General features: G+C 37.6%; 1 long non-coding RNA gene across 1 annotated transcript; it reads right to left on the bottom strand.

Moving 5' to 3' along the window:
* Nucleotides 1-1,910: 1,910 nt before the first annotated feature.
* LOC110683070 lies at nucleotides 1,911-3,993 on the bottom strand. Its single transcript, XR_002503555.1, has 2 exons — nucleotides 3,372-3,993; nucleotides 1,911-2,369 (listed from the first exon to the last, which is right to left on the bottom strand). It is a non-coding gene; the product is annotated as an uncharacterized LOC110683070 (long non-coding RNA).
* Between the last annotated feature and the right edge of the window lie 6,612 nt (nucleotides 3,994-10,605).

A 10,605-nucleotide genomic window follows, 5' to 3' on the forward strand; every position in this document is an offset into this window, starting at 1 on the left:
CTGGGTGCTAGCTGTTCGTGGCTGTTCTCGCATTTTCCATTCTAGAAATTGGTACTTTGAATTTAACTGTTAGTTTGCAGTTTTGCATGTAATACTTTAGCAGTTGATGAATTGGTTCAATTAAGTAATAGAATTTGCTAGTTTATTTTTGTTTTCTTTGTTCCGTTTTTATCATGTTAGGTGGTAGTTTCAAGTATTGTTGAATTCGTTTATAGTTGTTGACTTTCATTTTCTTATATTCTTTAAGCAATATGATTTATATATCTTCCATTGTTTTACATTCAGTACGTGATATGTTAGTCTAGATTATTAGTGGGTACGGAGATATATTATACATTGGATTATTGTGTTGTGAGAATAAGAATGCGGGTAATTTGACAGTAGTATGTTTATTTCTTGATTGGATTGGTATTCTGTTTTATTGGTATGAACTATCAGATTATATTACAAACCGACCATCTTTAGTATAATTTGTTAGTTTAATTGCTAGAGTATTATATTGTGATTCGTAATTGTCCGGGTTAGTACTCCTTAGTAGCACTTAGATATTTGATAGGTGACTAAAACTTGTCCGATGCCTATGATTACCAACCCTTTAAGTTGCACGAATCCGAGCTTGTGAGATTTGTGGCTTAAGTTAGCTACTTCCTAATTATTAATGCTGCTAATTAATCGAGTCTAGAGAGCTTGTTCTAGATTGTTAGTTAGTTTGACAATATTCCAAGAGCTTGTTTGGTTTATTTGCAATTAAGGGAAGTTTTGAATACTAGTTGGTGTTCATTAGTTAACATCAAGATATATGCATGATTTATGTAATTCGATGAACAATTGGTATTCCAATGTTATAATATATCTCCCGATCCTATTTTGTCATTCTTGATTTTTAATATTAATTCTTACTGTTAGTTTTACATCTCCGTACTTAACTTATTTTCAAGTCTGTAGTTTTATATATAAGATCGTAATAGTCATTCTTCAAATCAGGGGTTTCCAGCACACACAAGTAATAATTTGATAATCTAATTCTCTGTGGGATCGACCCTAACTTACCCTATTACATTTTTAGGAGGTCAGAGTTAGGTTTATTTTTGGTAGACACGCGACAGTCGTACCACCTTTCTTGCACTATCTTGAAAACTTCGACTATAAGTTTAAGGATTAATAGCATTTTTAATCCCAACTTTCACCACTTTATTTTTATTAATCCCAACTTTGGATTATTCCTCAATAATCCCAACTTTGATATGGTCTATCATTCTTCATACCCAAACCGGTTAACAAAAGTCAATGACCTAATTTTCTAGGTCACTTGACACGTGTCAAGCTGTCAGTGGTCCAAAAAATAAAAAAAATAAAAAAAAATCAATTAACAAAAAAAGAAAAAAAAAACAAAACCAGCCACCACCAGCCCACAACCACTGGCGGTGGCCCTTTCCTCCATAGCCAACCCTAAACCACTGCCTTCCTAGCCCCAACCCCAAAAACCTCCCCAAAAACCGCACTAACCCCGCAAAACCGGCCCCCTCTACCTCCCCTCACCCCCTAAACCAGCCATAGCCAAACCCTTGCGCCGGAACCGTCACCCATAAAACCCGAAACCACCCACAACCAAAGCCCACGTCCCTGAAACCATCCCATCCCCACCCGAAACCACTTGTAAACCCTCGAAATCACCTCCCCCACCCCCGAAACCACCTGTAAACCCTCAAAATCACCGCAGCCTGCTCCCTTTCTCTCTCCTCTAATTGCCGGATAACGCAATCAAGGGGAGTGATGGGAGGGTTTCCGATGCAAGGAGGGTTTTCGGCAGGTCGGAAAGTGGGGTTGGGGGGTTTTGGCAGGTCAGAAAAGTGGGGTGTAGGTCTCTAAGGAAGTGCGGCCACCAGCCACCCAACGCTGGTGGTCTTTGGTTTTTTTTTTAATTTCCTTGTTTTTTGTTTTTTAATTTAAATTAATTTTTTTGTATATTTTTTAACCAATTAGAGTGCAACACGTGTCATATAAATTGTTTTAAAAAAAATTTGACCCTTTCTTCAGGTAACCAGTAAACCCGATTGAAGAAAGAAGACGCAGGTGAAAGTTGGGATTATTGTAGATAATCCAAAGTTGGGATTAATAAAAATAAATTGGTGAAAGTTGGGATTAAAAAATGCTATTAATCCTAAGTTTAAAGCTCTATAATGGGTAACATTGGGAGAAGATATATACAATATCTTGATCTTAGAAGATATCTAGAGCTCTTTGATTTTTTATAGAGTTTTGAAAACTGCATTTTATAAAAATTAAATAAAATACCTGTTGATTCAGGGGCATGTAATCAATACCTAGAAGTTCCAGTCTGGGATGCTGAGAATCACCATTGTTGCAATCTACATGTTAAACCGAATAAATTTATATAAAAAAAGGCAAATGAGCAGCAATTTCTTTTTTCCTTACTGTGTAACTAAGGATGAAACAAATGAGAGATAGAAACAAATGTGCTGAAAAAGCAGGAGAAAATCATCCATTCAAAACAACAAAAAACAAAAGCAGCTCCTACTTTTCATTGCTAACAGAGATAGATTAACCAATACAAAACAGAATGGAAAAAGTTGTTGGATAATATCTTCAGATTTGTATATACAAAACCACAACAGACAACATAAATGTGAGAAAAAGTCCTCGTAAAGAAAAAAATAATTCTCTCTAGTTCTAATTTGACAGCCAAAAAAAGACTTTGATAACGATTTATATAGTGTATAAACAACACTGAATCCAAATACTAGAATTTCATCATGCTTATTCTTTCTACAATTTTGATGGCAACCAATCACCAATTTATTTTTATTTTTTTTTTTATTATTTTTTTTAATCTATTAACAGTTTAAAACTCAATCTATAGAAAAGTTTCACTGCAAAACCCTAGCTGGGCAACAACAACAGTAGAGCATAATTTACTAGTTTGTGACAAAAATCAATGAAAATGCAAAATCTAACCCAAAAAAATCTAAATTGCAACAACAATGCTTCAAAACCACCAAATATACTCAACATAAACAAAAATAATCCAGAAAACTTCTACCAGATTAACCAAAACATAAACCTTAGAAAATTCAACTAAAATTTCAAACTCAATATACACTCAAAAATCAACAAAATTACAGAAAACAATTCAAATAAAATAACTAAAAATTCGAGGAAAAAACCTCTCCGGCCAGGCATTTGCTTCTGCTTGGATCTACTGCTTTGACCACAGGAGATTACACATCAAGCTAATTTAACATTTAAAAAAATATAAACATCTTTCGGTTTCAGCAATGTTAGAGACGAACAAAAATTTAGAACCCTAATTACATAATTCAGACGAAAACAAATTTAGTAGAATAACTTACACCGTGGCTAGATTAGCATCACCGTTTACCATGGCCTGAGCGTAGTCATTCGTCGTAAATGTCAGTGGTGTGGTGGTGGAAATCGATTGAGAGGGTTTGAGAATGACTTTAAAGGTAAATGTCAGAGTGAAATTAAACCCTTAAGTTGTGAAATTGATATTCGGTGATTTTAATGGTAAAACATCATACCTCAGAAGCTGCTTCAATGGAGGAGAGAAAGCTTCGGAAGCCGCTTCAATGGAAAATTCAGAGTGGACAATACTCTGACATTGATGCCTCATAAGCAACCTAATTTGAGTGATATATCAACCAAAAACTACGAAATTGATGCCTATAACAAGGAAACTACGGAAAATTGATGACAAGAGCGAGGGGATTACCGATAATTGAAGATAATACTGAAGAGAGGAATGAAAATTCAACAATTTCAAGCGGTTTAGGAGATCAGATGAGATCGATCGTAAGCATAGAAAAGTTAGGGTTTAGTTGTGGGAAAGTAGTGCTGATGAGAACTAAAGGTTGTGGGCTGTAGAATTGTGCTGATGAAAAAGCCTGCTTATTTTTTCCCTAAAATTTTGAAGTCCCAGGATGGATTTTAGTCACGTGCAGTAAGGAATGTTAATTTTCGACGCTTTCTGTGTGAAGACCCAATTGTGACGTATGTAGAAAAGCATCGAAAAAACACAGAAACTAAATTTTATGCTAACGCTTGTTACCTGGCGTCGAGCAAACAACGTCTGGAAACTAAGGGATTTGTAGTGGTGGTTTGTTTGGCCTTGTCTTTACCTTAGCCCTACAACGACCCATTTCTAATGGCGAGTAGTGGGGAGAAGTAGAGAGAAGCTTTTCAGGTGATGAAACATATTCATGAAGGGGCATGAGTGAAGAGCGAATCATGCTTAGTTCTCATAGGAATATGATGTGTTTTATCTGCTTTAAATATTATTTATTTTATTATGATCATGGGACTAACACAAAGGTTTTAAATATTGATTGGGTTTTAAGGGCCTACAATGGTTCCAAGTTGTAGGTTGACTTCGTTTGACTTTGTTTGACTTTTACTTTTGTTTGGTTTGACTTTTTCAAGTTGATTTGTTTTAAAATGGTTTTAAAGGTAGTCTTCCGCAGTGTGTGAGTCTTTGATATTTGCCTTAGCCGTTTTCACGGTGGCGGTAATGTCTTAGATTTTCCTATTTCGTATTTTTAAAAGGGTAAAATAGGTATTTTAACGGGAAGAAATTTCTAATCATTACTTAGTTCTAGGTATTTCACCTCATCAACTCAGACAAAAGGACTAATATTCCACATAATTATGCAACAAATCACACATGATGTAATACCCCGTATTTTTGAGATGTATTCTCTAATTAATTAATTAATTAGTATTTTCTAAAAATGGTATTTTAGTAAATCATTTTCTATTTGAATTTGGAGCCAAAATGATATTTGAATTTTGGCGCCAAAAACATTTTCAAAATTAATTATAATTTTTGGATTTTGGATAAGATTTATTATCCATTTATTTTATTTCAAAATCCGGATTATATATATATTTCGGATATTTTAATTAAGCAAAAATTATATTTTTCTATTTACTTAAAATGGCCGAATTTTCCTAAGTTAATTAGCTAGGATTTTCGGATTTTCTTAGTGAAGAAAATCTGATTTTCTTAGTTAATTTAATTAGTGATTAGTTGATATTTTTCTAATTAATTATTTTGTACAAAATATATTATTTACACAATTATTTTTTATTCCTCAAAATCTAGCAATATATTTCCTAAAATATAGCTATGAGGTCTGAAAATATGAGCTTAGGAAGGCTCAATATTTTCGGACACTTCATGATAATTTTAGGTTAATTATTTTGATAGTTTTGTATTTTATTCATCTTCCTTAAATTCCATATTTCCTTAATTTCTTTTTTTCCATCTCACAAAGATTTGATCATGGAATTTATTTGCCTTAAATCATTCTTGATTATTCCCCAAGCAAAGCCATTTACCATTTAGTATTTCATGACTACATACTTACCTTATTTCTTCATTTCTTAATCACCATAAACTAGACTTTTCTAAATTCTTTAACTCTCTTTTCCAAGTAATTCCTTAAATTAAATTTACCATAATTCTTCCTACAAATTTTACCTTAATTCTTTCATTCATGAGCCTATAAATAACCCCTTATACCTCTCATATTCTTCACACCAAAAACTCAATTCTCTTCTTCTCTCTTACTCTTCTTTTTTTTCAACCTTTTCCTACTTTTCCTTTCCTCTTTTCTAAAAGAAAATCAGCCCGTATATCTTTGGAGCCAATTTTCGAGCACTTTTGTTCAGTTTTGGGGTTTTTCTATTTCACAAAAAATTGTTCCTCTCAAAAAATCCTTGAGGTTAGGCTCAAGAATCACCCAATTCGGAGTTATTGAAGGAGTTATAGCCTATGCAAGTTCTGCCTATTCTTTTCAACGCAAATTCAGTTCTCTTTAATCCTATTCCTTTAACTTCTTCATTGTTAGTTTACTAAAATATAAATACTTATTTCAAAGCTATACTTTTATATTAAAGTATTATTTTTAAAAGAGTTTTATAGTCCATGCACATTAGATTTGAGTTTATGTCTAAAGATGTTGTGATAACTTTATGGTTATGTTAATTGCAAGGTGTATTCGTGATTGAACTTTGAAAGTACGAAGTGTTGATTGAGATTCGGAATCAAGGTACGTTTAGGTGTCTAGATACCTTTGAAATTGATTGAATGAATAAGCATGTTTGAATGATTTTAATTAAATTGATTTGAATTATGATTTATGAAATAAAGTATGTTTTGAAGAAATTGGTTTTAATAATAAGTTTGAAGGAATGATTTTTATCATGTTTTGAATGATTAAATTATTTATCATGTTTTAAAAAGGTTTGATTTTGAAAGCATGTTAAATTAAATAAAAATGAGTTTTGAGTTATTTATTATAAAGCTTGGACTTATTGAATTAAAGAGGTTTAATTGAATTATTATTATTATTATTATTATTATTATTATTATTAAAGCTTTACAAGCATGTTGATAGTAATCCCACTATGCGGATTTGTTTGATAAGACTTCGGGCTTTGTACGACCGAATCTTTCCTCAAAAATAGCCTTGCAATATAAGAAGACTAGCTTGGGGGGTGTGCACACTTGACTAAGGAATTGGATTTAAAAAGAGGAATTGGTTTATTAATTATTTTATTGAAATATTGAATTATTGGAATTGGTTTTGAATAGTGAATTTGGATTATTGGATTAATTATTGGAATTGATTTTAAAAGCATGTTTGCAAATAAATTGAGTTTACTTATCTTGCACTTATCGTACTTAGCATATTTTGCTAATTCGTATTTCCTATTTGTTTTGGTTCGCCCTGTTTACCTTATTGGTAAGCAGTGTTGACTATTTTCAGGTGGAGTTATGAATGAGTGATAAGTGTCATTTATGACACATTTTAGGGCGTTTTTTTCCCTTAGTTTTAGGTTTATTCGGTGTTTCTTTGTTATTTCTAGTATGTTTAGTCTTATTTTAGTTAATATTGTCTTATTTTATGTTTTTAGGCCTTGTGAATAATATGCTTTTCGCTTGGTTTCTAGCTTGATTTGCGTGTTTTTCTATGTGCTCCTTCACTCTTTCCTCTCTTTGTCTTTTTGTGTAGGTGCTGGCGCTTTCTTCGATATTTATGACCCGAGAGAAGGACGGAAATTTCACTAGAAGAAGCTTTGAAGCAAAGAGAGGTTAAGAGACAAGCACAAGAAGCTTTATGCTATTTTCTCAAGCACCAAAAGAAGGCAGCAAGCAGCACCTAAAGCAGCATCACTGCGTTAGCAAGGAGCACCACAGCCAGCGACAGCAAGCAGCAAGGCCACCGCGGGCACGACTGCTCCCTTTTTCTAGCCTTTGCAAGTTCCTGGAGATGCCTTGGAGAAGCTGCCACCGCGGGCGCGGCTTTCTGGGTGTTTTTCGATCTTAATTTCCGGATTTTCTTGTTTCTCTTCTTGTAATATAAATAGAACAATTTCTTTTGGGTTCTTTAAGCAAGTTTTTACATTTTCTCTCTTATCTAATTAGGATTAGGCTTAGATTAGGAGTTTCTCTCTCTAGTTTAGGAGTAGTTTTAGAGAGAGAAATCTTGGGATTTCAATGGAGATTTGAGAGCTTGAAGAAGCAATTTTGTGGATTCTCTTCTCATCTAATCAATGAGCTTTTCTAACTTTCTCTCACTTTTATTGCTTTGTTTAATTCTTGTTTTTGCTTAATTCTTTGTTGATTAGAGTAGATAATTAGTTTACTTGTTTGATTCTTGCTTCAATTCTTAATTTACCTTGTTTTCTATGTTTTTCTTCATTATGTTTGCTTAGATTTTGTTCTAGGGAAATGGATGAAGGTTATGTTAATGAATTGAGTGATTGATTGTGATTAGTATCCAATTAATTCTTGATTATTGTTTATGGATGATGCATGCTTACATTGATTAGAATCTTTTTAGCTAATTGATTCTAGATTTTTAATTGTGCTTTCAATCAATTGTGCGGAAGTGAGTTGATTGAGAGTCTAGATTCTTACATGCCTATGCTAGGCTAGTTGCACGGGAGTAAATTAGCTTAGTAGGTTAATTAGTGTTTCGGGGTTTTCTGATGTCCTGCGGGAGAGTTACAATTCCGAGACTGGAACCGGACGCCTGTACCTGCAAAACAAACGGATGCTCCGGATGGTTGGAGATCCGCCTCCGACGGTCAAGTTAGTACTTGATTAAGGAGTAATTAATGCGGAAATTAAAGTGATTGAGTCTCTCTAGGTGAGAGTGTTTAATGTGTGTAATCTGCGTTGTTCGCGTAATCTCCCTTAATGAGGATTAAGGGAGGTATTTATAACCTCGGGAAACGTGCCAATCTAGGTTTAGGTTAATCTTGGGCTGATTGGGCTTCCCTCGGAAGTTGGGCCTAGGTGACCGGCTTCTCCATTAGGCATGGAGTATGCCACGTGTCATGACATAATAAGTCCAGTGGTGGACGAATAAGCGTGTGCCACGTGGAAAGCCCTGAGATGTCAAACTAGGGGACACTTGACAGGACCTGATTGGCCCACGTGGCGCATTTCGATTGGTGGGAGCAAAATCCCCTAATCATTTGCCCCTCACAGGTGGCACGTGACTGGTCACGTGTTACTTGTGACAGGTTTCGCCCTGTAACAGGCGACGGCCTGCTACAGGTGTCACTCGGCGAGAGGCCGAGAGATTCTTCCGCCAAAATTTTGAATTCTGGAAGTGACCCTTCGCCTTCTCACTTCGCCTATATAAAGGAGTGTTGACTTCGGTCATTTTCACACTTGAAAACTTTGTGAGAGAACATTCGGACCCCTAAACTTGCTCTAACATTTTGGACCCTTTCTGCCTACCGCCTGCTCTGACAAGCCGACTGCAAAGGATTTTCAGAATTTCATCAATCGTCACTCGTTCAGGTAACCGTCGGTTCTCTTACTCTTAATTTTCTCTTTACTTTATTCTTTTTTGAAATGGCACCACGGAAGCACACGACACGACCTAGGTTAGTGATCAGCCGGTCACCGGGGACGGCTGAATCTAGGACTAGGAGTGTCGCCTGCCCTTTTCTGGACCCATCTTTGCCCTTTATACAAAGTCCGACTGTATCTGTGTCTATGCAGAGCATGATGGCCAGAACAAAAAAGACTGCCAGGATCTCAAACTCAGACGGCTCCTCCCACAGGGTGCCGATTAGTGAAACATCTGACCAGGCGCCAGATGTGGAAGTGAAACAAAGCGGCTTGAAAGCCGGCAGTTCTGAGGGAGGAGTCAAAGTGACCCCTTCCCATTTTACAGTTGACAATTCTACATTCTCTCCTGCTCCTTTTAAAGGAGAGGAGGCGGGCCCCTCCGGGAGAGGGGAGAAGTCGTCCTCTTCGGACTCGTCAGAGGACGATTCCGAGTCTAGCTCTTCTGGCCATGCTTCTCTGGACACAGAAGAGAAAAACAGTCGCCTACAAGAGGCGAGGCTTTCTCACGCAGTTGAGAAGGGGGACGATTGGGCGGAGCCATCCGCCTCTCACCGAGAGCAAAATACCCCCTACTACTGCACGGTACCTCGGGGCCGGATCACGGCCATGCAAGAGAAAGTGGAGAGCTTTATCGCAAACCACACAATGGGCCCCGACTTTTTAGTGTTCGTGCCGGATCCAGAAGACACAGTCGTCTGGCCGACTGGTACCAGTTATGATGGCGCCTGCTTTGGCTGCTACGAGGCGGCCATCAAGGCTGGGCTGCGCTTCCCACTACATCCGGCTGTTCAGCGGATCTTAGATGGGTATGAGTTGGGGTTATGGAAGTTAGCCCCAAACTCCTGGGTCAACATACTCGGCTATGTGGCCGGGTGCGAACTGCACGGGGTGGAACCGAACTTCGAGGCTTTCGCCCACATGAACTACCTCAGCCGGACCCCTAAGGCAGGCGGTACCGGCTGGTATCAATTGACGAGCCACAAGGGCTACCTCATGACGAGAGGTAAAGCAAACAAATGGAAGGACTGGCGGAGCACCTTCCTTATCATTGAGAGTTCAGACACAGAGCTGAACAAGCGCTTCAACACGTGGAACAGGAATCCGCCCCTTCTTGCAGGCGGCCGCAGCATGCCGCCTGTTCCCCCCAAGGCTAAGAAAGAGATCCTAGATAAAGGACTCTTCAAAGTAGAGTCGAAGGTGAACTCTACTTCAGGGGTACGAGAGCAAGTACCCCTGCACTGCGTCCCGAGCTTCAAATGGCTCTACGACGAGTACTTTTTGGCCGCCTATGGCCTCAGCAGTCGGTGCTCAAGAGGTAGCCGGCCTGTCGAATACTCTGTTGTTCCGTGCATTTCTTGTTATGACTTTTATTAACTTTACTATTTGTTTTTGCAGCGGACGCCATGAGCAAAATTACCGCCTCCAAGACTGCGGCGGCCATGTTGCGGGCCTCCATCATGCAACAGTCTTCAACCGACTCCCCCAACAAGGGGGCACCCTTGGTGGGCTTCGAACCTTTCACCCTCTTTTTGGAGTTGTGTTTATGCATATACTGACTCTTTTTTTCTTTTTTAGACGGGCGCTCCAAGAGCTTCTTCTTCCCAACAGCTGGACCCCAAGGCCCGGAGGACGACTGTTGCGAGCTCTCCTGGTTCTGCCAGGAAACATGTGGCGGCTGAGAAACAGCCGACCAC

The sequence above is a fragment of the Chenopodium quinoa genome, unplaced genomic scaffold (assembly GCF_001683475.1).
Source record: "Chenopodium quinoa cultivar QQ74 unplaced genomic scaffold, ASM168347v1, whole genome shotgun sequence".
In the NCBI taxonomy this organism is placed as follows: Eukaryota; Viridiplantae; Streptophyta; class Magnoliopsida; order Caryophyllales; family Amaranthaceae; genus Chenopodium; species Chenopodium quinoa.